Here is a 27843-nt window from a genome sequence, read left to right on the forward strand (position 1 = left end):
TTCCTTTCTGCTCAAGGTGAAATACTACTGAGTAGCATGTGAATTTAATTTCACTTACATTTCTTGGTATGTGTTTTTCTGATGAGAAACACAAAGCCATAAGATTTTAAACGTAAGTGAGAAAAAGCGGTATACAGAACTGGAAGAGGTTCCAAATTTTGTGCAAAAGAAAAAAAACTATATATTTACAGAAGAATAAAATCCTGGAAAGATCTTAGCATTTGCAGTGGTTACTATTGAGTGATAGGATTATGGACAATTTCATTTTCTTTATAATTTCTTTTGTTATTTCCAAAATTTTAACATGAACATGTATTACTTTTACATTAGAAAATACTTACTTGGGTCTCCCCTTAAGTGAGGGTAGAATCTGTGACTTGTTTTTAACCAATAAAATATGAGAGAGGTGAAGAAAAAAAAAGAAAAAGAAATAGTTGCTTGGGAAAAAAATTATAGACCTATTCCCTTTTGCTAAAACACACTGGAATAGATGTTGTTACAATTACAATAACTTTATTTCTAAGTAAAAATGCAAAAATAAAAATACAGCAAAATATAAAAAATAATTACCAAGACCTTGCTTATTCTATAGCACTGTAGAGAATAAGTTGATGAAGAAAACCCAGAACATGGGGACAGGTTGCAGATGACTGATTGACAAATGGTAGGAAGACATTTAGGTTCTGAAAATTGTTTCACATCTGTTTTCCTTCTATTTTTTTTTAAATTTTTTAATTAATTTATTTTTTAAAGATTTATTTATTTGACAGACAGATAGTGACAGCAGGAACACAAGCAGGGAGAGTGAGAGAGGGAGAAGCAGGCCTCCCGAGGAGCACGGAGCCTGATGCGGGGCTCGATCCCAGGATTCTGGGATCATGACCTGAGCCAAAGGCAGAAGCTTAACGACTGAGCCATTCAGGCACCCCTCTTCTATTTTTTTTTTTAAAGGAACATTTATTAGAATGAGAAAAAATTCTTGAAAACCAAAAGATTTCTGTATTTATTCTTTAGAAGACTGAATTAACTCTTTGATTACTAGCACTGGTGACTGTAATTTTACCATTTTGAGGAAATATATTTATTGAGATAACATATACAGAAAACTGCCCCAAAATGGTCTCAAAGGGAGCCAGTCAAGACCTAAGAGAATTCTTATTTATTTTTTTAAAAGATTTTATTTATTTATTTGACAGAGAGAGACACGGCAAAGAGAGAGAACTTTTTAAAAATTCAGATGTTATGTTTCATTTCTTGATCTTGGTAATAGTTACAGGGGTGTTTTCACTTTGTAAACATTCACCAAACTCTATACTTAGAATGTGTGTACTTTTCTGTATGCATTACACTTCAATTAAAAAACACTTTGCTTGAAAAAAAAAAATTCACCAGTTTCTTTCTGCAGTGCATCGTGGTAACTCTGGTGTTTGGCTCCCCAGGACATTCCTTTTTATCCCTCCAACTCAGGATGGGGCCAATCAGTGTCCTTTCTTTAATCTGAGGGTAAGGAAAATGTTTCCCATGATCCCTCCTCCATTATGGAATCATGTGAGAAAATGAGTCTTAAGACCTATACAAATAAAAAAGAACAATATTTAGTCTTCATTCATATTTACCTTGTTATGATAGCTTTAGTAAACACAAACATGGGATATTTTGTTGGTGTATTGTACATTTGCTACTTCCCAAGAAAAATACATTTCATCATCTCTATTAATAAATGTTTTATTTAAATATTTAAACACCAAAATACCTGATACAAGTATGCAAAAGTATATTAAAAATATGAAATTATTAAAAAAGAATGGTATTGATTCATATATATGTCTCTAAACTAAACATTAAACATTTAGTTCTATAACTAAATGTATAAGAGTGACTTCTTTCATTTCGGGCTTTACTGTACTTTGTATATCTTTCTAGTATCTGCACATCTAACCCTCCATGGATGGGGTCCAAAGTAATTCTGTGTACATATAAATGAATTTTCCCCAAAATCACTAGGAATGCATGCCATAAATAATTTCAAAGAGCATCAGAAATTATTCAGTGCACATAAACCTTAAACTTCTAAATATGAAAAACCATCATAATAAAAAAATGAAAAGACAAAAAATTTGCAAATTTATGGCAGACAGAAATTTACTGGGGTACCTGGCTGGCTCAGTTGGTTGAGCATGCAATTCGATCTCGGGGCTGTGAGCTTGAGCCCCATGTTGGGTGTAGAGATTACTTAAAAATAAAATCTTTAAAAAAATTACTGTTCTGTGGGTATAATGAATTTTTAGAAAACAGTAAGGAAAATACAAATACACAAAGTGAAAAATAGGTATGGGTCATAAACTGTCAATTCACTAAAGAAGAAACAGAAATGGCCAATGGAATGTGTAAAAATACTGCACTTCATTAGTAACTACAGCATTGCCACAGAACACAACACTGGGATACATATGGTTATGTAAAATCTACAAAAATCAAGAGTTTTGAATTAACTATTCACTGATATCTAGGATGCTGGGAAATGAGCACTCTCATTTGCTGTCAATGTATGTAAAATGCAGGATGCCTGGGTGGCTCAGTTGGTTAAGCTTCTGCCTTCGGCTCAGGTCATGATCCCAGGGTCCTGGGATCGAGCCCCGTATTGGGCTCCCTGCTCAGCAGGGAGCCTGCTTTTCCCTCTCCCTCTGCTGCTCCCCCTGCTTGTGCTCTCTCTCTCTCTCTCTGACAAATAAATAAAATCTTAAAAAAAAAAAAGTATGTAAAATGCTGGAAACTGTCAGGAAGGCAATTTGATCATATGCCTCGAATTCTTACTTTTGACCAAGGGATGCAGCTTGTAGGAATCTCTTCTAAATAATAGATTAATTCAAGGATGTATGTATAGATATTGATCACAGTATTGTACACAATTGTGAAAAATAAAAAATAAAAACCACCTCAATGTCCAACATTCACAAATAAGGAAAACTGAGACTAAGTATTTAAGAAATTTTTCAAATCAGCAAATAAAATGCAAGGCTGAACTTAAACCCAGGTCTGTGTGCCTCCAGCATCCTTCCTTAAGCCCCTTTTTTAAAGCTGGTGGTTTTCCTGGAAATTTCTTGAGGTGTCTCTCAGATTCTGGAATTACGAGTTTGTTTCTGGTTTTTGTTTTTGTTGTTTCTGAGCTTAATGTTAGATAGTGGTTTTAAACCCCTCCTGTGGCCCAGCTTCAGCACTCTGGGTCCAAGTAAGATTCTGGGGCCTGGGGGGAGTAACACTACGATGCAAACCCTTTGACACCCCCCATCCAGCCGGATCCAGTCCTACACTGTGCCGCCGTGAGCCAAAGAGGCGGTCTCTGCCTCTGTGGACCATTCAGGGGCCGAGTCAAGGGCTGGAAGACTGGCACAAAAAAAACCTTAACCCAACACTGCGTCATCACAATGGCCTACCTCACCAACACTAACTGCACTTAGATGTGGATTATCACCATCTCCAGGAACAATGCCCCCTACCCGACCGTCTTTTCTGTTTTATTAACAAATAAACACTATTTTCTCACTAAAGAGGTGGTACTTCTAAAAGCCTCTACTGGGGATGCCTGGGTGGCTCAGTCGGTTAAGCGGCTGCCTTTGGCTCCCAGGGTCCTGGGATCAAGCCCTGCATCGATCGGGCTCCCTGCTCAACGGGGAGTCTGCTTCTCCCTCTGCCTGATGCTCCCCCTGCTTGTGCTCTAAGACATAAATAAAATCTTAAAAAAATAAAATAAAAACCTCTATTGTAGTTCCTTTGCCAAACATTCTGACACGGAAGGACAGTGGTTGTGATGTTGCTCTCACAGCAGATAAAACACAGGCAGAACTGTGATCTCTAAATTGGATATCTGGGTGCCTTGACAATCTGAATCAGAGGCTCAGCTGAACAAGCCATACATTTCCCACACACTGGTTCAAATGCCAACTGAACTTCACGACCCTAAGCTAGTGATTTTCAAAGAATGCATCATCACCTGAAGCTTGCTAGATATGTGAATTTGGGGGCCCCACCCAGAATCCTCTGGGGGTGGGGGACAGTGGGTGTGGGAAGGTGAAGGAGGGTGGGGCCCCGAATAACAGGCCCTCCAAGGGATTCTGATGAGTTCAAGTTAGAACCGCTGCACGAAGCCTACAGTCCCCATTCTTTCATACGGCTGCTCACATAGTATCTGTATCATAAATCAACCTACTGAGAAAGTTTCTTTTTTAAGTTCTATTTTACTGAGCCCCAACCAAGAGTCATGCAGAATCCTAGATGGAGGGAGGACATACAAGAAGCCAAGTGAGATTCTCCTTATTCTTAGGTGATGGCAAGAGGTAACAGTATGAAATTTAGTTAGTAGTTGAAGTACTGTAAGACTGCCGTTCCTGATTAATTACCAAGGGAATGAGGGGAAGGAAGATGAAGAGAAACTCTGTGGTTAAACAGGACTGGAGAATCCTTTGCCCCAGTCCCAGGCTTTCTGGGATCCATTCTACAAATTGGAGAAGTTTCTTGTTTATGCCCCACTTCTCCTCAGCTTGTCATGGAGTAGACAAGTAGTTGATGTCTGCAGACTCTTCGATCACTTGTCAGTGCCTACTTACTGTATTTCTGCAGAGTATGTGTATTTGTGGAGAGAGTGCTTGCGATACTGGAGCCAAACCGTGAAGGATGGAATCCTGATACTGTTTTCCACGTGACTGAAAAAAGTGAGAATCACTGTCACTGTCTTCTATACTTTGTCCCCCAGTACAGCTCTTCCTGGATGGAGATGCCTCTGTTTTTTAGACCCGAATCTCTCTAGGTGCAATAAGTAAGGAGGGGTTCTCTGGCTCTGAATAAAACCTAAGGCTCTGGGGAAAGAAAGGGAAGTAGGTAGAGGGAATCTGGTTCCAGTGGAAGGGAGGTGGTGAGGCTCCAAGCAAAAGGATGGGAATTGGGCCTGGATACTATCTTCCCAGCTTGCTTCTCCTCTCTTTCCGACCAGGCCCTCTTCCTGTTTACCTTGGTGTTCCCAAAGATGTATGTGTGTGCACACGCAGGTCAATGAAATATGACATAATGTAATATACAATGCATTTCAAATGTCTGCTAAAATGCCTTGTGCATGATAGGCCTTTATTATTATTACTGATTTATTATTATTTTCTTTCTTTCTTTTTTTTTTTTTTGCCATTTAGTTATCTGCCTGGCAAACTCCCACTCCAAAGGCCCATTAGCAATATGACTGCTTTCTCTGGGAACCCTTTTACACCCCTTCCATCCCTCCCACTAACTAGATAACATCGCTCACACTCTTCTTCCATGTGGACACTTGTATTATATTATGTTGTGTTATTTTTTTTTTAAGATTTTATTTATTTGAGAGAGAGAGACACAGCAAGAGAGGGAACACAAGCAGGGGGAGTGGGAGAGGGAGAAGCAGGTTTCCCGCGGAGCAGGGAGCCCGATGCGGGGCTCGATCCCAGGACCCTGGGATCATGACCTGAGCTGAAGGCAGACGCTTAACGACTGAGCCACCCAGGTGCCCCGTGTTATGTTATTACATTATGATTTTGAGTTGTGTGTCTGCACTCCCCCCTCACTGTGAACTCTTTAAACGACAGGGCCCAGGTTTTACACATGTTCCTAACTTCAGAGGAGCACTTAGCACTTACTGAATGTGTGTTAAATGAATATTGAAGAAACTGAGTCACTACGAGAAAAAGGAAAGTCTCAAAGCTACATGCATTAGTGTGAGAATACGATCTATCAGCACAGTGGATGACCGCCTATCGCTACGTTCTCAGGTTTCCAAAAGCTGCCTCTCCTTTTTTATTACCTACATAAGTCTCACCGCCTTTCTTAATTCGTCTGGATTTCTAGTCGATCTCCCACTGCACAGTATCTTGAACTGCAATTCATTCCAGTTTTCTCAGCTTTGTCACATCGTCCGTGGAGCGTTTTTCCTTTATGTTGGAAATCTAAAATATTGTTAGCTAACATTTACTGAACCCTTACTTTTTTTTCTCTAAAAGTCACTTTAAAAATTTTTTTTTTTTTTTTTTGACAGAGAGAGAGAGACAGAGAGAGAGGGAACACAAGCGGGGGGAGTGGGAGAGGGAGAAGCAGGCTTCCCACCGAGCAGGGAGCCCGATGCGGGGCTCGATCCCAGGACCCTGGGATCATGACCTGAGCCGAAGGCAGTCGCTTAACCAACTGAGCCACCCAGGCGCCCCTAAAAAATGTTTTAATTGAAGTATAGTTGATGTACAATATTCTATTAGTTTTAGGTGTACAAGATAGTGATTCAACAACTGTATCTAATACGAAATGCTCACCATGAGAACTATAGTTACCATCTGTCACCGTACAAAGTTATTACAGTATTATTGACTATATTCCCTATGCTTACTTTTCATCCCTGTGACTTATTTTATAGTTTATACTTCCTAATCTTCTCCTATTTCACCCATCCCCATCCCTCCTCTCCTCCCTTCTGGCAACCACCAGCTTGTTCTCGGCATTTATGAGTCTGTTTCTGTCCCATTGTTTTGGGGGGTTTTTCTAGATTCCACATATAAGTGAAATCATATGGTATCTGTTTTGCTCTCTCAGACTTTTCTTTTAGCATAATACTAACTCCATCCATGTTGTTGCAAATTGTAAGATTTCATCCTTTTTTAAGGCTGAGTTGTATTCCACTGTGTATCTATAACACATCTTTATCCATTCATCTATCGATGGACACTTGGGTTGCTTCCATATCTTGGCTACTGTAAATAATGTTGCAATGAATATAGGGGTGCAGATATCTTTCTGAATTAGCATTTTCATTTTCTTTGAATAAATATCCAGAAATGGAAAAGCTGGATCATAGGGTAGTTCTATTTTTAACATTTTGAGGAAACTCCATACTGTCTTCCACAGTGGCTGCACTTATTTACATTCCCATTATTTACTTATTTAACAAATATGTAGAGTATCTATGCTATGCCAAACACTATTGTAGGTAATTACAAAATAGAAGAGATAAAAATTTGTGCTATGTGTCTGGGCTCTGGACTGGATGTCTTCTACATATATCATCCAGCCACATGTTGTAAGAATTAACTTCCCAAGTGTCTGGTGCACTTCAACCTAGAGAACTGGGAAAAGTTTCTAATTTACATTAATCTCTTTTATTTTGAGTGGCAAAGAGACCATGAAATTATCACTAACTATGCCATATTTCTCTACAGATTATAAAATTTACTAAGTTCCCTTTCTGGTTCATTGTTCACCATCGAGTAGGCACCATGAAAACTGCCTCCCAGCCCATGGGCTACATCCATGGGCTACTGGGTAAGGTGACTAATCGTATTTTGCACCCAGGCAGCAGCTTCGATAAGACCATGAAAGCTCATGCGTGCGCGGGTTCTTATAACTACTCTTATTTTTAGGATAACACCACAGGGCACACAACTTTGAAATACCTCACTTGACTTGTAATCCATTGTTGAACCTAGGGACTACTGAAGAGTAATGAAGAGATAGTTTATCTAATGTTCCTACTTAAATAGTATTTTAAGAAACACACATGATGAAATATAGTTTTACTACGGTAAAAAAGACAACCTAAAATTTACCATCTTAATCATTTTTAAGTATTCAGTTCAGCAGTGTTAAATATATTCATATTGTTGTGAAACAGATCTCCAGAACTTTCTCATCTTGCCTATTAAATAACTTCCCTTTCCTCCCTGAAATATATTTATAGGACTTTCATATACAAAGCTTATAGCGTTCAATCCTTTTCTTGAATAGATCTCTAAAAGCACAAGAGGAGCGCCTGGGTGGCTCAGTTGGTTAAGAGTCTGCCTTCAGCTCAGGTCATGATCCCAGGGTCCTGGGATTGAGCCCCGCATTGGGCTCCCTGCTCCACGGGAAGCCTGCTTCTCCCTCTCCCACTCCCCCTGCTTGTGTTCCCTCTCTTGCTGTGTCTCTCTCTGTCAAATAAATAAATAAAATCTTTAAAAAAAATTATAAAAAATAAAAGCACAAGAAGAAATTGTAAAGGCAAAAAACTGCCGTTTCCCTATGAGTCATTTTCTCCATCTGTAAAAATCAGTGGCTGTTAGCTCCCCGAGTGGCTTCATGCCTTTAACAGATAACTCAGGCCCTCAACTGGTGCCAGGGAGTTGGAACACCTTTTGCTTGTTTGTGTGATTTGGGAGACCTTCTAGAACAGGTTCTAAGAGATAAAATGGCCTCAGAGCTGTGGGCTCATCTCCCAGCCCCCCACACCGGCATTCTTTCCTTCACATCTCAGACAATAATCACATGGCTTATACTCAAAGAGTTCCAATGACAGAAATCTCACCACACCTAAAGTCAATGTTCCTTCATTTTATTCTCTTTACCAATTACAATAGGTTTTGAGAAAACAGCAAAAAATGGCTCTCTTGTGTACCTGAAAGAAAAGTGTTTGGAATCACCCGTCTGGTCTGGTTCTGTGTCTTGACTGCTTCAGGCTTTCTTTCTTTCCTCCTAAATGCAATCTGGATGTAGGAGATCTTAAAAGAAAATATTTTTAATGAACAGACTATGTGACAGCTGAGCCTTCCACATCAGTACAGTTCATGCACGCATTCAACAGTCAGCGGTCTAGAGAACAGCCTGAGGTGCAACGGAGCCTGGAAGCTGGGAGACCTCCTAGGGGGATACATTTGTTTATTTGGTTTAGTCTTTTGTCTTCTCAAGATCTCTGATGTCATCCTTCCTCCCATTCTTCGTCCATGTGATTCAGGCAGAGCTCTGCTTTAATAGGCAAGCATGTCATCCCAACCTGCTTTCCCAACATCGCATTCCATGTGATGAGGGAAGCCACCACATGATCCTTTATCTCTGTCTAGGGCTCTAAGAACTGCCTCCTGCCAGACACGGGTGTCCAGAGCAAGATCCAGTAACAGGTACTATAGTGTAACTTTCAACCTCAGGGTAACATGGTCAGAGAGAGTCAAAGTGACTGGTCACAAGTGAAGGTCACCAGCTCAATCTGATTGGAAGGATAGCAAGAAAATTAGATATATTACATGAAAGGAAAATGAGATTTCATTAAGAAATTGCTATGAATTAAGAAAATGTAAAGGTAGATCTGAACCTGAGAACATGTGAATCAAGTAAAAATATTCCTAAACTATATTAAACGGCATATATGTATCTAAAATATATTGAAACTATTTTTTTGACAAAGAAAAAAAGTAGTGCATGCTATCTTCACACTGAGTCCTGTATGTTTTTTTGTGACACTGGTACATTAATATATTCTATACAGATAGTTGATTTATCTATCTCCTATTTCAAGAAAATTTTCTGGACATTTTGAAGTGAACTGTGCCTTTGGGTTGAAGATTAACTTGTTTAGAAGACTTTGTGCTGCCAAAAATACCAAAAGATAACAAAAAATAATAAAGAAATAAGCAGCTCAAACTTTGCTGATCTTTATGATAACCTAATTTCTCTCATGGCTGTCTACCTTTCGACGTTTCGTTAACTCTATCTTGCACGGGCTACTAGGGCAGTAGCTTTCCAATTTTTTGAGCCTGACACACATTAAGAAATATTTTAAACTGGAATCTAGAACAAGCATTTACATGTATACATATAACTGAGAAAGTGTTATGAAATAGTTCTTTCCTTTTCCTCCTGCAATTCACTGATTATTTTTTATTCCATTCCACCTTAATCTGTTCCTCTATTTGTTTTGTTCTAAGGTATTCTGTTTATTTTCAAAAAGTCAATTATGACTCAGAAAGTTGATTTCACAACTTACTAATTGATCTTAACGAGTAGCTTGAAAAACACTGCTCTGGTCTAGGATACAGCAAAGAATGAAAACTAGAAATATCTTATATATGTATCAGCTCCAAAAACTTTGCCAATCTACCTCAGATTCAATTTCCACTCTTCTTTTTCATTCATTCATTTATTCCTTCGTTTCATTTATTAGAGGAAGATCTATGAAGCCTCTGCCATGAGTTGGGCACTTGGTCAGTTACTGGGAATATGGTGGTGGGCAGGATAGATTCCAGACCTTACAGGACTAATCAACTCTAAGAGAACTTGAGTCAGAAAAGATCAAGAGCCCAAAGGAGGGGCAGTGGTAGAGGGAGGAAGGAGGTGGAATGTGCTCTTATATCATGGCCCTAGGGGAGTCATTTACTTAAGAGTTTCTTGGTGGCAACAATGAATGAAGTTTCAGAAAGGAAGACACTGTACTTGGTTCTGCTAATATGATGATGAGTAAGTATGGACAGTCTCTTCACTGCTGATAGTTTGATAGTGTGGGGGTGGGCAACACATAAATTATTATGATACCATGCAATAGTGCAATAAACCAACATAACCATTTGTAGTTGCATGGATTTAACAGATAGTTAAAAAGAGAGAAAATGAAGACTGCACGCAGGGAAGGAAATGACAACAGTGGAGGACAAACACTGGGAAAGGAGCCTGGTTGTTGGGAGACCTTTTCCAGGATAGGAAGAGATTTGGATATTTTTTTTATAGGTTGAGGGAAAGGAACCAGTGTAAAGGCCAACACTGGGCATGATTAATTAATGTAGTAGGGTGTTGATGGATTTGGGGAGTGAGAGATCAAGTACGGAGGTGGAGGGAATCACTTGGGAAAGAACAATGGTGACAACTTTATGGATAAGACAAACAAATAATAGTCAAGGCCTGAAATATTAAATTTTTTATGAGAGCAAAAATATTATTTGATATGGTGGGAATTTTGTCATTAGCTACCTTTTCTCATTGTCTTGAATGATATATAGCTAGCACATTGTCCTGAAACTACTCAAATTACAAGTCCTCTTGGCTCATCCCTTTATTTCATTGATTTCTTTGAGTTTGTCAAAATGACATCATCTTTCATTCCATGGCCCTTTATTTTCTTAACTTGAATTTAAAGAATAACATAATACAGAAAAGTGAAGACAACAAAAGTACAGAGCTTGATGAATTTTCACAAAGTGAGCAGAGCACATCTGTGTGAAACTTGTACCCCTTTTAACAAACAACATTACTGGCACCCTGGAAGTCTGTTGTTCCCAGGGATCCTTAACAGTTATTCTCTCTCCATCCAAGGGTAATCACTACCCTGACTTCTAACAAGGAGTCCACTTTGAGCAAGAAAATAATCCAAACTCTCCTATAGCTAAATCCACATGAAAGAAGGTATTTCTTTAAAAGTTGTCCAAATAAGGATTCCATTTCCAACTTGTTCTCAACTGTTTACCCAAAATGTTTCCCGTACTCCTATACTGTTTGCCTAGCTAGAGTAAAAGTAGGGTGAATAAAAGGCCAATCAGAAGGCTTTTTTTCTGGAAGACTCCCCTTAGAAACAAACATTTTGAAATGAAATGGGGAGCAGAATTAAAACCAAATGTGAACACCTACTTACATAATAAATAACCTATCTCTGGCTATCTAATGCATCTGATGCATTGGTATCTTTTTAGAAGCCAAATTATGTTTTTCATATTACTTACAAATGTAATTTTAGAAAATACAGTAAAGTCAAAGCAATTCACAATCATCCAGAGATGCCATTGTTTGTAATAGTGAAACACTAGAAACATTTTAATGCCCATAAGTAGGGAATGGTTAGATTATGGTACATACCTAATACCTAAGATACCCTATTAGGTACATGTTAAAAAGAATGTAGAACTATATGAACTGACATAGGAAATAGTCACCATCAATTTAAAGTGAAAATAACTCAGAATTATGTGCATAAAATAACCTCATTTATGCTAAAAATGCAGATGCAAAAGGATTTGGGTGTTTATTTTTTATCCAAAAACATCTTCTTTGATCTCACATAGACATGACTTAAGTTTGTTTTAGGAGTAATTAAGGAACACGTTATACTTGAGAAATAGTTCTGTTTGAGAACAATGATAAATGGCTATTTATTCATTGATTCAATGCACATTTATTGGTAAATAATGGTTTGGAAACCAATACTCTAGTGTCTTGTGGAAACATCAGGTATTTAGATTTATAACACATTTATAACATTTCCTATTATGTACTAATTCCTGGTTTTTAGTGTGTCATTCTCTTAGTGAAATACTAAAGTGTCACTAAGTCAGTTATGACCTATTCAGATATATTACATGAAAAATTAAACTTAAGATGCAACCAGAATAACCTGAGTACAAGATCATTTATTTCCAACAGTCTGAAAGTTGGTATCGTCATTAGAAATATAACTGATGAGGTATCTTGTTCCCACCACTATAAATAATTCCTCCACCCATCCTTTTTTATTACCACACTTCTTAAGAGCCAGCATAAAGGGTCCTCCCTTGTGAAGGCCTCTATGTTTCACAAAGATAGAATGAGATAATTGTACTTAGAGATCAATGGTAGCATCTAAATATTTTTAAAAACAGACTTCTTAAAAAATTAGTATTTCTATCTGAATGATTCATTTAGCAACTGTGGAAGATTTTATTTTCTAAAGACGGCCATCACAATATACCCTATCCCACATGCTCCTTGTACAATGAGACCCAACACTCCTCCGATCAAGTAGTGTGGCTTAGGTCTCCTCCTCTTGAACCTGGGTGGACCTCTTTGACTGCCTCAATCAATATAATACAGTCGCAAGAGATGCCATATGACTTCCAAAGGGAGGTCATAAAAATGCCATGGACTTTTGCTCTGTCCTCTTAGGACATGTGCTCTTAGAACCCAGCTGCTATGTGAAGAAGCCAAGCAGGCTCATGGAAAGGCCACATACTGGTGTTCCATCCAACAGCCCCAGCTAAAGTCCCACTTTCCAGTCAGTATCAATTGCTAGACGTGTGAGTGGGTCTTTGGGTGATGATTCCAGCTCATAGCTGTTGTCACCAGCTGATGCTGTGGGAAGAAAAAGGCTGTCCCTGCTGAACCCTGTCCCAGGTTGTAGCTTCATGAGCAAAATAAACGATGGTTCTTGTTTTAAGCCACTAAGTACAGGTGGCTTGCTACGCAGCAATAGTTAATTAGAACAGCTACCACCAGTTCACATGCGAGTGGAAATAGAGGGAAGGGCTGGGGCCCCAGAGCCCTCTCTTCTATTTCTATTCTTAATTCAGGTGCAGTGAGAAGCAATATGGTCAAATGAAAGTAGGATTAAAACCAACAGGATGGGGGCGCCTGGGTGGCTCAGTTGGTTAAGCATCCAGCTCTTGAATACAGCTCAGGTCATGATCTCTGGGTCATGGCATTGAGCCCCGCATGGGCTCCACACTCAGTGGGGAGCCTGCTTGGGATTCTCTCTCTCCCTCTCTACCCCTCTCTTTCTCTTTCTCTAATAAAATAAATAAATCTTAAAAAAAAAAACAAAAAATGACCGGATGACCCGAACTAGGACAAACAGTCCCTAGGAAATTAATTAGAGCTCATTATAGTTCAAACAGATACACTAAAAATACATTCGTGATGTCTGGATTTTTGTTTTTTTTGAGGAGGCAGAAAAGAATATTTTAAGCAATTATAAACAACAACTCTATTATTATCTTACTGACGTGTTAAGAATCATGTTATAGGTAATGGAAATTTAATTATCTAATGCTGGTGTTTTGTGACGTTGTGATGAAGGACCCGTTACTTCTGCAGGATGCTTCAAGATTTGCCTACAGTTACTGAATAATCAGTTTGAGCAAAATGTGGTTACTGACCTCATCAATGCTTTTGTCACAGTAAATCATACTGTGATGAAAAAATTACACAGGAGTGAAGTGCTTGATGCAAGTGTAGATGAGTTAACCGGGTGGTTTATAGACATGGGCTGCTTTCTTTCCTGGGAAATTATGTGTGACAGCTAAATTAACCTGAAGGGACTTGGAGGTTGGCAAAGATTTGCATACTTTTTCCCCATTCTTTATTTATGAACTGCCAAGTTCTTTTGAGAGTACAACGGTGCACTTTTATATTAACAATGAAATACATTATTTGGGAGGAAGCAATGAAGAATGAGATTGAAGAAACCAATTTGGGGCTTATCAACCATTTCAATCTATGAAAATACTGCAGCATATAACCTTGAGTAGCACTGCCTTTGTTATTTTTTTTTAAGATTTTATTTTTAAGTAATCTCTACACCTAACAAGGGGCTCAAACTTAAAACCCCGAGATCAAGAGTTACATGCTCTACCCACTGAGCCAGCCAGCCAGGGTTCTTTAATGAAAACAAAATATAAACTATTTTTTTTGTTTTATTTATTTTTTAAAAAGTAATCTCTACACCCAACATGGGGCTCAAACTCATGATCTCGAGATCAAAAGTTGCATGCTCTACTGAAGCCAGCCAGGTGCTCCCTATAAATTATTTTTTATTAAGAACAAAAGGCTATTAGATTCTAATTTTCAGGGCACCTGGCTAGCTAAGTTGGAAGAGCGTGTGACTCTTGATCTTGGGGTTGTGAGTTTGAGCCCTACACTGGGTGTAGAGATTATTTAAATAAATAATTTTTAAAAAGATTCTAATTCTCGGGCACCTGGGTGGCTCAGTTGGTTAAGCGACTGCCTTCAGCTCAGGTCATGATCCCGGAGTCCTGGGATCGAGTCCCGCATTGGGCTCCCCCTTCTCTGTGGGGATCCTGCTTCTCCCTCTGCCTCTGCCTGCCACTCCCCCTGCTTGTGCTCACTCTGTCTCTCTCTCTATGTCAAATAAATAAATAAAATATTTTTTAAAAAAAGATTCTAATTCTCCTTTAATTCCCATTTAAGTTAAACAACCTATTTTTGACCTTAAAAATGGCACAAGGAGTCTGACGTTAACTAACAAGAGTGCATTCCTTTGGATATCCAATCAAACAAATGCAAGCATTTTAGTTGCTCTGTGGCAGTAGGATATCCTCCCTGATACAGTTGGAAGAAATGAACTTCAAGACCCTCTGTTCCTCCTAACGTTTTTTCATCTTTTCTCTTTTGCTTATAATTCTGAGTGGTTGCTGACTTAAACAAGCTACAAATCTGATTCCTGATACATTTTTTAAATCAGTGCAAAGTTTTAGGAGAAGGCTGGCATCCACTGGCATTGTGGACTCCCTCCCGGAGTGCCACCCTGCTGTATTGCCAGTCTTGGAGGGCTAAGATTCATTACAGATAATTATTAAACCCAAAATATTGACATATCATATGCAGAAAAATGCTCATCACAGTATTATGATTTTTTAAATGTCAAAAAATGAAAGATTGTCAATATGTTGTATTATGCAGAGCTTCCACATTACGATTATAAAGAACATTTAGTAACCAGGGAGATCTTATTCTACAGAACAGAACCCCAAACTGTAAGTAGATTGTGATCACAACTATGCAAAAAAAGAGCTGATAGAAAACGGAAGGAAACATATTAAAATGCTAACAAAGGTTGCATTAGGGGAGTAGAACAAAGGGTGATTATTTTTTCTTCTCTCATTTTTCTCTACATTCTGTGAAGGTGATTACATAATTGTTATTAAAATTATTTAAGGGCGCCCTGGGTGGCTCAGATGGTTAAGCGTCTGCCTTCAGCTCAGGTCATGATCCAGGAGTCCTGGGATCGAGTCCCGCATCAGGCTCCCTGCTCCTCGGGAGCCTGCTTCTCCCTCTGCCTCTCTCTCTCTCTCTCTCTCTGTCTCTCATGAATAAATAAATAAAATATTTTAAAAAAACTATTTAAAACAAGGGCGCCTGGGTGGCTCAGTCATTAAGCGTCTGCCTTTGGGCTCAGGTCACGATTCCAAGGTCCTGGGATCAAGCCTTGCATGGGGCTCCGTGCTCTGCAGGGAGCCTGCTTCTCCCTCTCCCACTCCCCCTGTTTGTGTTCCCTCTCTCGCTGTGTCTCTCTTTGTCAAAAAATAAATAAAAAATCTTTTTAAAAAATAAATAAAATAAAATTATTTAAAACAATCGTTAAGTACTTAACAATGCTTGAATCCAGCTGGAGAGAAGAGAGATCATTTTAAGCTATAGGCTAAAATGAAGTGACACATAAATATGGAGAAAGTCTTGACAGGGTCCTTCTTTTGTCATTTTACCCAGATTCAAGAGGCACATAGAGGTGACCTCTATCAGTGGACACAGTCCCTTTACAAATAAACTCTACTCCTATCCTTCAAAAAAGTCTTTGACTTCTCCATCTCACTCTTCACATCCTCAACCCTTTGTACAACCTGGAGTAAACATAAGGCATTCTGTTTATAAGTAGGAGTAAAAAATGTTTTACTTTTTAACTTAGAAAACAGCAAAGGCACATCAGAAATTGCAAAGCTGTTTTTGAGAAAACAAGATTCCACCAACATGAAGAGGTATGAAGAATATATGAAGATGTGATACTGTCAGAGGCAAGCCTGATTTTGAGGGAAAAACTTTAAAACTAGCATAAGAAAGCCAGTAAAAAGTGGAAGTGGAATTTGCAAAATAGATATGTTTGAAATCCAAACTTTAGAGACAAATGTTGGTATAAACAAAAGTTAGATTACAGACAAAAATCAGATTAACTTAGATGGGGATGGCTGGGAGAAGGGGCATTTTTGGTTTCCAAAGTGCACTGGGGTTGCATGCCTGAAGCCTTTTTAACTTCATCTGTCATAAGCATGTTATTAAGCTGCAGTTTACATGTGTACTTAGAACACAAATTCAGACTTTAGAGATTATCAAAAAGTTGTTGCTTTCTCCCCTTATTTGAACAAGGGGAGTTTTCTTCTCTTGCTTAAACAAGTTTAATCTTGGATGATTTTTGTTTTCCTATTCAATACAAACTTGTTTGAAAGAGTATTCTAGTTACAAGTAACTATGAATAGATTAATGCAAAATTTATATAAAATGGTGTTTAAAAATGCTCTTTTGGCCTTTTACCCTGCATGTCCCTAAAATAATTCCATCAAAAGTTTCTATTCACTTCCCAAATGTGAAAACCAACATTTCTGAAATTCTGGCTGGTATCTTTTGGGCTCATCAATATTATTTGCATATATTTGGAATAAAGACAAAGGACAAATAACATTCTCTGTGCCTTGCTTGAAGCCAAATTTTTTCTGAAGAGTATCATTAAAAATTATCATTCTCTTAGCAAATCCATTTCATAGTCCAACAGTATTCCATATAGATGTGTTTGTAGTTTTTTTTTTTTTTACGATTTATTCATTTACTTTAAACAGAGAGAAAGAGAAAGTACACGAGCTGGGGGAGGGGTAGGGGGAGAGAATCTCCAGCAGACTCCCCAGTGACCGCAAAGCCTGATGCAGGGCTCAATCTTACCACCCTGAGATCATGACCTGAGCTGAAATCAAGAGTCGGACGCTTAACAGACTGAGCCGTCTAGGTGCCCCATTCTTTGTTAATATGGTTATAAGAAATTCTTTACAAAGTAACCAATTGGGTATAATAAATCCTTTATCCATTTCTTATTCCCACAATCATTTCTCTCTTTATTGGTTGAGAAAGAGCATGTGAGTGGGGAAGGAGCAGAGGGAGAGAGAGAATCTTTTTTTTTTTAAGATTTTATTTATTTATTTGAGAGAGAGAGAGCACAAGCAGGGGGTGAGGGGCAGAGGGAGAGGGAGAAGCAGACTCTCCACTGAGCAGGGAGCCAGACACAGGGCTTGATCCCAGGACCCCGAAACCACGACCCAAACTGAAGGCAGACACTTAACCAACTGAGCCACCCAAGTGCCCCTCATGTCTCTCTTTGACAGAAAAGTATAAATACTTGTTTGCAAAATATATCTTGTTAATGCTTCTTTTAAAAATTCCTCTTCTCCTTCCTTATGTAAATAATTCTAATCAAATTTTCCTCATACCTTAGATGCAACAGTCACCCTACCCCCCATAAAGAACAAAAGACCCATGAATTGGGGGCTTCCAGTTTTTTCCAATGGTAGTTCCCATGATCAAGACTCTAGATATGATCTACATCAATTATTAAACCAGTGACTGGGGCGCCTGTGTGGCTCAGTTGGTTAAGCGACTGCCTTCGGCTCAGGTCATGATCCTGGAGTCCCGGGATCGAGTCCCACATCGGGCTCCCTGCTCAGCAGGGAGTCTGCTTCTCCCTCTGACCCTCTTCCCTCTCGTGCTCTCTATCTCTCATTCTCTCTTTCTCTCGAATAAATAAATAAAATCTTTAAAAAAAAACAGTGACTATGAGGAATCTAGCAAGCACATGTTTGTCATTCAACTGTTATACATGATTCAAATATGAGCCAAGTCCTTTGGACATGATTCACACATGGATCAGGTGCCTTATTCACACCTATTTTTCTTTTAACAGTAATCCTTCTTAATGTTCTAATTTTATGATATAATTTTAGTAGTGGAATTACCCTGGAACAACTCAAAATTACGCAATTAATTACCTTCAGCTTCATTTATACTTACTGTTTAATCTCAGCCTCTCAGCCTGAGGCCCCAGCAGAAATCTGGTACACAGAATGGCAGTCATGGGTGGGTAGAGAGGCCTTTCCAGTTTGCTGATTCATAAAGACTGACTAAATATATAAATTGTATTTATTTTTGCTAAAAAGTCTCAGGATTAGTCAAGTGTATGCCATTTCCTTAGACTTGAGGGTTTGGAGAAGTTAAGGGATATAGAGTGGAGGGAACTCCCTTCAGCAATTCCTAATTATGTTTCCCTTAACACTCATTTTGAAACAGTTTAATTGGTGTAATTTTTTTTAAAGCTCCTGCGGTCATATAAATTTGGTTTATGTTGGATTAAAAAATTAAATAGGTTTCTTTACCATAGAGTTTCTTGGTCTTTAATATTTTTTTTTTAAGATTTTATTTATTTGACAGAGAGACACAGTGAGAGCAGGAACACAAGCAGGGGGAGTGGGAGAGGGAGAAGCAGGCTTCCCGCTGAGCAGGGAGCCCGATGTGAGGCTTGATCCCAGGACCCTGGGACCATGACCTGAGCCTAAGGCAGACGCTTACCCGACTGAGCCACCCAGGTGCTGGTCTTTAACATGTTAATATATGTTGTGGATCTCCACGAGATTGGATATAAAATGTTTCCCAAACTGTTTTGAACAGAGAACACCCTCTCCTTTAAACAACAGCAGCTTCATTGAGGTATAATTTACATGCCATGAAAAATTCATTTGCTTTAAAGGTACAATTAAATGATTTTTAGTGAATTTACACAGTTGTACAACCACTACTAACAATCCAAGTTTAGAATATTTTTATCACCTCAAAAGCATCCCTTGTTCTCATTTGCCATTACTTTGAATTCCCACCTCCAGGCCCAGGCAAACACTAATCTACTTTCTGTCTTTATGGATGTGCCTCTTCTGGAAATTTTATATAAACGGACTCCTACAATATTTGGTTTTTGTGTCTAGCTTCTTTCACTAAGCATAGTGTTTTTGAGGTTCATCCATTTTATAGCATGTATCAGTATTTCATTTATTTTACTGACAAATAATATACTATATGGATATACCTCTTTTTTATCTATTCACGAGTTTACAGGGATTTGGACTGTTTCCACTGTGAACTTTGGCTATCGTGAATAGTGCTACTGAACATTCATGTCTTTGTGTGGACATACGTCTTTATTTCCCTTGGGCGTATACTTAGGATTAAAGTTGTGAATGATATGGTAAGTTTATGCTTAACTTTTTTTTTAAACTAATTATTTTGATTTTCCATTTAATTTTTTTTAAAGATTTTATTTATTTATTTGAGAGAGAGAGAGAATGAGAGATAGAAAGCACGAGAGGGAAGAGGGTCAGAGGGAGAAGCAGACTCTCTGCTGAGCAGGAAGCCCGATGCGGGACTCAATCCCGGGACTCCAGGATCATGACCTGAGCCGAAGGCAGTCGCTTAACCAACTGAGCCACCCAGGCGCCCTATGCTTAACTTTTCAAGAAACCCCCCAAACTGTTTTCCAAAGTGGCTGCACTATTTTGCATTCCCACCTGCAGTGCATGAGTTCCAAATTCCCCACATCTTCACCAACTAGTCTTCATAGTGGTGCCTGGTGGCATCTCAGTTGTGGTTTCAATTTGATTTCCTGATAGCGAATAATACTGAGGAGCTTTTCATGTATGTATTGGCCATTCATATGTCTTCTTTGCTTAAATATCTATTGAAATGTTTTGTCCATTTTTAAAATGGGTTACTTCCTTATTATTGTGTTGCAAGAGTTCCTTGTATTCTGGATACAAGACCTGAATCAAATATGATCTGCAAATATCTTCTCTGTGGCATATCTTTTCACTTTCTTAATGGTGTCTTTTTAAGCACAAATATTTTTAATTTTGATAAAGTTCAACTTATTAATTTTTTTCTTTTATGGCTTGTGCTTTTTGGGGTAATATTTATGAAAGTCATGAAGATTTTCTACGTTTCTTCTAAGAGTTTTATCATTTTAGCTCTCACAATTAGATGAATGATTCATTTGGAGTTAAAATTTTGAGTGTGATGGGAGGTAAGAGTTTAAATATATCTTTTTGCATGTGGCTATCCAATTGTCCCAGCACCATTTGTTGAAAAGACCGTCCTTTCCCTATTGAATTGCCTTGGCACCTTTGTTGAAAATCAATTGAGCATAAATGTAAGAGTCTTTAATATGTTAATGTATGTTGTGAATCTCCAACAGGGAGGATATAAAATGCTTCCCAAAATGTTTTTAACAAGGATCCTACCTCCTCCCCCGCCACACTCTTTTAAACACGGGCTTTCACACAGGTTCTCACTGCTGTCCACAGAATAGACTTCAGGAAATGCTTCTCTAAGGTGCTCAGGGCTCTAACTTTGACTTGGAATGTTATTGCTTGTTTTTAGAGGCTGAGAGGCTGAGGGGCTGAGGGTTGGTTTAAAGCTGCACAACCAAAGACATAATTTCTAGTAATATGCTTACAGTAAGTACAGTAAAACATCTCATTATGCAGAAATGTATGGAAAGGCTGTAGAAAACACCTGTTACTGAATTAGGTCCATAATTTGCACATATACACTAATAAAGGGGAGTTTCCTTATAGGCATAATGGATGAAAGTTTAGAAGTATGAGAATTTTGCAACTGTGTGTTTAAATTTTCAGGGCAATCCATTGCTTGATCATGACATTTCACAGGAGTAAACATCATTATTAAGGTGTTAAAGTAAAGAAGACTGATTTGTATACACCTTAGCATATATATACACATACCTATATACACATATGCATATATACACGTTAGAGATATTTTTTCCTTTATAAAACCAGATTTCGTAATAATGTTCTTACTTAACTAAATATAATGTAAAATGTTGAATAATTGGGGCTCCTGGGTGGCTCAGTAGGTTAAGCATCGGCCTTCAGCTCAGATCATGACCCCAGGGTCCTGGGATCCAGCCCGCATCAGGCTCCCTGCTCAGCAGGGAGTCTGTTCCTCCTCCTCCCTCTGCCCCTCCCCCTGCTCATGCTCTCTCTCTCTCTCAGATAAATATATAAAATCTTTTTTTTAAATGTTAAATAATTGCTTAAGCAATCTTCTTAAAATGACAATACTATCACTTTAGCATTGAATTACTACAACAAAAAACCTTAGTACAAAAATAAAAAGGGAAATTAAAATTAGTATCTTTTAATCACTTGGTATTTATCTGCAGAACAAGAAAAATACAGATAAAGAATCAACGATAGGAGAAAAAATGTACAAACATTTTGATGGGGGAGAATGTGTCATCATAAATCTAGAAAAGCAGACCAAAAGACCTTTGTCAGTGCTTTGCTCAAAGAGCCTGGTGAATGTTGTGGACCCACTGACAGGAAGATGACCCCAGTGAATGCCTAAGGTTCTGGAATCCTCAGAAAATGACAGTATAAGCCAAACACATAGGTGTTCTACCAATGCATGCTGAAAGAAGCGCAATCAATGACCTTCAACTAACATGCAGACTTTCTAATCAGGCCTCCTCCTACTAGTGACTTAGTGGTTCTTATTAAGAGCATAATGCTGTTTCTGAATATTTAAGATGGCATTATCTTGCTTTATACATAAGAAGTGACTGTATACAGAAGTTTCCAAATAGACAATAGTATGTTTCTGTTGGATATTCTATTCTTCCAAACATTTATAGAAAATCCCTTTTCTTGTAAAATGTTAGCCATATTTAGGGCAGCATACAGAACACGAAGCACCTCATCCCTCCCCTTGTCAGTGTTTGTGTTCCATCTAGTTTTGAGCCTTAATAGCCCTCGTCCATTTTTATTCTCACTTTACTTTTTAATTAACTTGAGCGTTCATCTTCATTTAAATCTCAAATCTTTTTCGCAAATGGATGTTAGTAATTCAGCAGCTAATTTAGAAAAATTTACTAGTATTTTATTCTTTTGTTACCTGAAACCATGCTGGATGTTTGCTCAGTATTTTAAGATTTTTTTTTTCGTGATACTTGGAAACTTCCAGGCTACTTCCCCCTAAGGAGGCCATTTACAGATTTTGTGTTTAACTGTTTTCTCTTTTTGGCCTGTGTGTGTGCTCATTTTTTTCTCCTAGGCTATGTTTCGCTTACCTGAGAAGCCCAGTCGTCGAAGGAGACGTGCTGCGCGAGGGCTGTACCAAGTTAAACACTTAAGCTCTGCCTTCCATGACCTTGTCAACCTCGGGCGCGCGGTGGGCGGATGTTGATGACGTCACGGTCCCTCTGCTCTTGCCCGTCAGATGGTTAAATCCTTACCTCCAGGCCTCCCGGGTGTGGGTGGGTCGCGGACGGAGAAAGTATGGGTTTCACACAAATACCGGGCATCCACGTTCTGCTCATGGGGAGAGTCTCTTTTCAGCCCGGCCCCCAATTCTGCTAAAGGAGAAAATAAAACTTCCATCTGCGCAGCTGGACAGTTTCAGAACGAGTAAGGGCAGAAGGCTGATCAGAGCCTGGTGCAAACAGGAAGCCATTACCCTGGAGCTAGAAATGAGGGACAGGAATTCACATATCTTTCTCAGAAGTATCAAAATCTGGGAGGTTTTCCTCCCCGACGTAAACTGCCCTAAATTGAATTGAGAAAGCTGCCTTCCAGGAATTACCCTGGAGCCCACTCCCCTGTAGGGGACAGGAGAATTTGGATAATATGGGAAGAAGAATCCATTCGGTGATGGGGATTATTCTGCTATAGACCTGGGTAAGATTTTTGAGAGAGTGAAGAGGGATTGAAAATTGATATATTTGGGCGCCTGGGTGGTTCAGTTGGTTAAGCGACTGCCTTCGGCTCAGGTCATGATCCTGGAGTCCTGGAATCGTGTCCCGCATCGGGCTCTCTGCTCAGCGGGGAGCCTGCTTCTCCCTCTCCCTCTGCTGCTCCCCCTGCTTGTGCTATCTCTCTCCCCCTCTCTCATTCTGACAAATAATCTTAAAAAAAAAATTGATATATCGGTAGTCATATATAAACCAGGTATTGTAGAATGCTTGTAGTTCTTATTCTGCAGTGTTGGTGCAATCATTACCACATCAGTTACTCCTTTTGTTATCTTTATAAAGCTCTGATGTAAAGAACTCCTACCCTATTGTTAAAGATAAATATCTGGGCTGGTGAAACTCCCACATCACTGTAAGTAACCAGTAGGCTGTTTTCAGTCTGTTTATTCCAGGTCTACATTTTGCACATGCAATAACAAATACAGTCAATAAATGATGACATGGGTAGAAACAATATTGTAAATTGACAATACATTCCTACTTAATTACTTGCACTCTTCACATCGCCATTCCTTCTATTTACTTTGCAAAGAGAAAAGCCCTTTGAACCCAAACATTCATCAACCCCAGTCCGAGACAGAAGAGGCCAAAGGGAAGCAAATCTCTCAGCATCTACTTCTAGCATAAGTAGAATTGCAGGGAGTAACCCACTCAGGAGCAGTTAAGCAAAATTGGCAGTTTTCCCCACACAGCTAAAAGACTTGACTCAAAAAACATTTTCACACAAGCATTCAAAATATAAGTACAGTCTAGTTACCAAATTGAATGTGAGTGGTTTTTAAATTGTTCACACAACTGCTTCTCTCCTGTAGATTCTCTTTAATTACCTGAAATAAATGTGTACATTTTGATTAAATTAAAAGGAGGAAAGAAGAAGTATGTTGTGAAATGAACAGAAATAGAGGCACCTACTCTGAAAGTGTCTTAATACTCTGGGAAATTTTTCAGAGGGAGAGGCAATTAAATTAAAGCAGGAAAGGTTCCCATGCTAGGTTAAACTGTGTTCTTTATTTGTTAAGCTATATTTGGGATGGGGGGAAAAATCCCATTTATTTGTAACCAATTTATTGCTACTTCTTCTGAAGTGTAATCTGTTTTTTTTAACTTTTAGAAGTGTGGACAGAAATGTCTTTATTGATCAGAAAATGAATTTTAGAATCTAGAAAAGCAGAGACTGTGAGAGCATCTACAAAGTGAGGTTCATGGTTGTAAAACTTGGATTTCAGAGTGTTGTTTGAAAGGCCAGGAGTCTTTACATGTGTATATCATCTTATAATCACTTACCATCTGTCTGAACCAGCTCTTAACCTCAGTGTTGCACTGCTTTGGGGAACTATCATGCTTTTTATATAAGGAAACTTAAGTGTATTCCAAATTCCAAAGGATAGTGAATACACTTAAGTTTCCTTATATAAAAAGCATGATACAGGTTTCAAAACCTATGAATAGGTTTTGAAACCTCAAAGTACTTGTTCTTCATAGAAACTAAAAGGAACTCTCTTGTTTGAGAAACTGTGGTGAATTAAAGAGGTCTGCAAAATCTTTATCACCACCTCCCCTACCTCAGAGGTGGAATTTGTTTTCCCCTCCCTTTGATTATTGGCTCTGGGACTATTTAATTAATAGAAGATGGCACAGGGTGCCTGGGTGGCTCAGATGGTTGGGCGTCTGCCTTTGGCTCAGGTCATGATCCCAGGGTCCTGGGATCGAGTCCCACATCGGGCTCCCTGCTCCTTGGGGGCCTGCTTCTCTCTCTCTCTGTCTCTCATGAATAAATAAATAAAATCTTTAAAAAAAAAAATAGAAGATGGCACAGGGATGGTACGCGAGCTGTAGTCTTAAGCCTTAAGAAGGCCTGAAGGTTTCCATTTCCTGTCTCTTTTGGGAGTCCCAATCTAGCACACAGGAGCCCTGCACGGAGAGCGAGGATGTTCAGCCTGCTGGGGCGGGGGTTGGGGGGCGGAAGCCTCCAGCTGCAGCCATCCTTTGGAAAACAGCAAGGGAGACCAGCCGAACTGTTGTTGAGCTGTCAACCCACAGAAGCTAGAAAGCAAATAAAGTCGTTGTCATTTTAAGCCACTAAGTTTAGGGTAATTGTTCCGTAGCAAAAAATAATCGAAATAGAAAGCAAGCCATTTAACTCTTGGTTAACAGGGAATGGCTTTGTTTTATTGGACAGACAGCAGATGTGCTTCTCTAGATTGGGTTTTGATGATTTACTGTGAGTTGCAGAGGGCTCCGGCAAGGTTCCTGTAGTTAGGGAGGATGGGGAGATGGGGTCAGAAAAGACAATGCAGGGACGACGCCCTGCTGGCTCATCAGTAGAGTGAGCATGTGACTCTTGATCTCGGGGTTGGAAGTTCGAGTCCCACGTTGGGTACAGAGATCACTTAAAAATATAATAAATAAAAAATCTTTAAAAAGAAAAAGAAAAGACAATGCAGAGAGTTGAGTGGGGAGAAGGGGGTAAGGGATGACCTTCTGAGCCTGGGATGTTGGAGGCAGACATGAGGAATCAAATAAATTCTCTGAATGAAACCTATGATTCCAAGGCAGAGTGTTGGGCCAGGTGTGTGTGTTTGTGTGTGTGAGTGTGTAAAATAAATGCATAATTATTCAAATAAAAATGTTTATTCATATGCCACATGAAATTATCTACCCTACTGTACTTTTGGAAATGCTGCCTGAAAGAGCACCCTTTTTATGCCTCATGGCTCCTTCTAAAGAAGTCCTTCAGGAGAAAATAAGTACATAGGTATTTTCCCATTTTTAAAAAACTGACACATGTTTTCTTACATAAATCTTTCTTTATCACTTTATGTGGCAGTCACATTTAGCCCATCAACACAATTAGACACACACGGAGAAGCACAACACACACACAAGCACACATTCTTAAATAGGATGAGTTTTTTTTAACTGGCAAATATGAAGAAAAATTTTCAACTTTTAAAATTAGGTGAGTCTATTTGATATCAATTTTGGCATCTTGGGGGGAAATAAATTTATTCATATTTTCAAATATATAAACATAAAACTGCATAATTAAAATTGCATATCATTTTTGATTTGCAAAATTGTTTTAGCATTTATTAAGTTGAGATTTCATCATTAGCTTTTTTAAAAAGAATCAAAATGAGGATAAAATAAATCTTCTTTTGATTTCAGAAAATTCCATTTCTATCAACCTACTGAAAACTTGGGTTATGATCTCTGAGACCCATTTCTTTGAATCCCAGTGTCTTCCTTTATCAAATGGGTATTTACCTGTTCCAGAGTAGGATCATTGCCATGAGGTAATCCATGCTTAAGAGCTTTGTAAGCTACAGAAAAGAATAGCTTGCCTGTGTCTTAAAGATTTAATATGTAGAATTTTATTTTATAATTTTAAAAACAATTTTTTTAAAAGATTTAATTTATTTTTTTGACAGAGACACAGCGAGAGAGGGAACACAAGCAGGGGGAGTGCGAGAGGGAGAAGCAGGCTTCCCGCCGAGTAGGGAGCCCGATGCGGGGCTCGATCCCAGGACCCTGGGATCATGACCTAAGCCAAGGCAGACGCTTAACGACTGAGCCACCTAGGTGCCCCCAAAAAACAATTTTTTATTGAGACTGTTTCTTCCCTTACACAGTGGTTACAAGAGCAGTTACTCAAAATTCTTAAGCAGTTAATTATTTGGGTTGTTTTTGAAAAATGCCTAGGTTTGGGACGCCTGGAAATGAGATTCAGTGAGTAGTGTTCCTGGAACTAAGATGATAGAAACTGAGCTCTTCTGTGACCTCATCCAACACATGTTCATAGGAGCAGTAAAGCAGGTCTGTAGAGGTGAAAAGTTAAGAGGTTTAATGAAGAGAAATAGAGACAAAGGGCAGCAATGGTGAGGGTGTTCTGCCTCACTCCAGATGACTTTCAGGTTTGGTACCAAGTCCCTGCTGGGACCCTGGGTGCACTTGCCCTTGGACCATGAAGTATGCATATGTCCCTGAAACCCTACAACAAACTTCTAAGGGTAAACATTGTTAAGGCAATATATAAAAAGGGGCGAGAACATTCTTGTCTAGTTGAGGCTGATGGGGAAAATCAGTACAGATAAAACATGTCCTTGGTCTGGAAGTTTGGTTCTTAGACAGAAGATGGAAGGGTGAGTCCCAGCAAAATTGAATCTGTCAGCTTCACAGCGTCTTTGCATAGCCACCCTGCATCCCCATACCCCAGTCTCTCCTCCTCCTCAATATTCCCCAAGGTTGGGTCCTTCTTAACTATTAAGCTGCTGAAAAGTCACCACCTCAGGGAAGTCTTTCCTCCCCAGTCCCAGTCTCTGGTTCCTGATTTTTCCCTCAGGCCATAAAGAAATAGGCTAATGATTTCCAAATTAACGAATTCCACAGAAGGAGGATTCTTCAATTGGATTTAATAGTGAAAGTATCAACATTGTCCTCCATCTTTATTTCAAGTTTCAGCTAATGAATTAACTAAGAAATTTCTCTACCATTCTCTTTCAGTTCACCTCCTCAGCGATGATCATCCCCTCCTGTCTATTAGGCCCAAACTTTTAGTTCAAATCTGAAAACTGTAGTCAGTCCTCTGGATATTTCTAAGCACACCTGGATGCCAAGAGATAGCCTCTGCTTTTCATCCGATTCTAGGT

General features: G+C 38.9%; 1 long non-coding RNA gene across 1 annotated transcript; it reads right to left on the minus strand.

The window, feature by feature from the left end:
• Positions 1 to 1155: 1155 nt before the first annotated feature.
• LOC113916799 lies at positions 1156 to 22751 on the minus strand. Its single transcript, XR_003518043.2, has 3 exons — positions 22514 to 22751; positions 8432 to 8534; positions 1156 to 1570 (listed from the first exon to the last, which is right to left on the minus strand). It is a non-coding gene; the product is annotated as an uncharacterized LOC113916799 (long non-coding RNA).
• Positions 22752 to 27843: the final 5092 nt, after the last annotated feature.

This window comes from Zalophus californianus, chromosome 4 (genome assembly GCF_009762305.2).
Source record: "Zalophus californianus isolate mZalCal1 chromosome 4, mZalCal1.pri.v2, whole genome shotgun sequence".
Lineage (NCBI taxonomy): Eukaryota > Metazoa > Chordata > Mammalia > Carnivora > Otariidae > Zalophus > Zalophus californianus.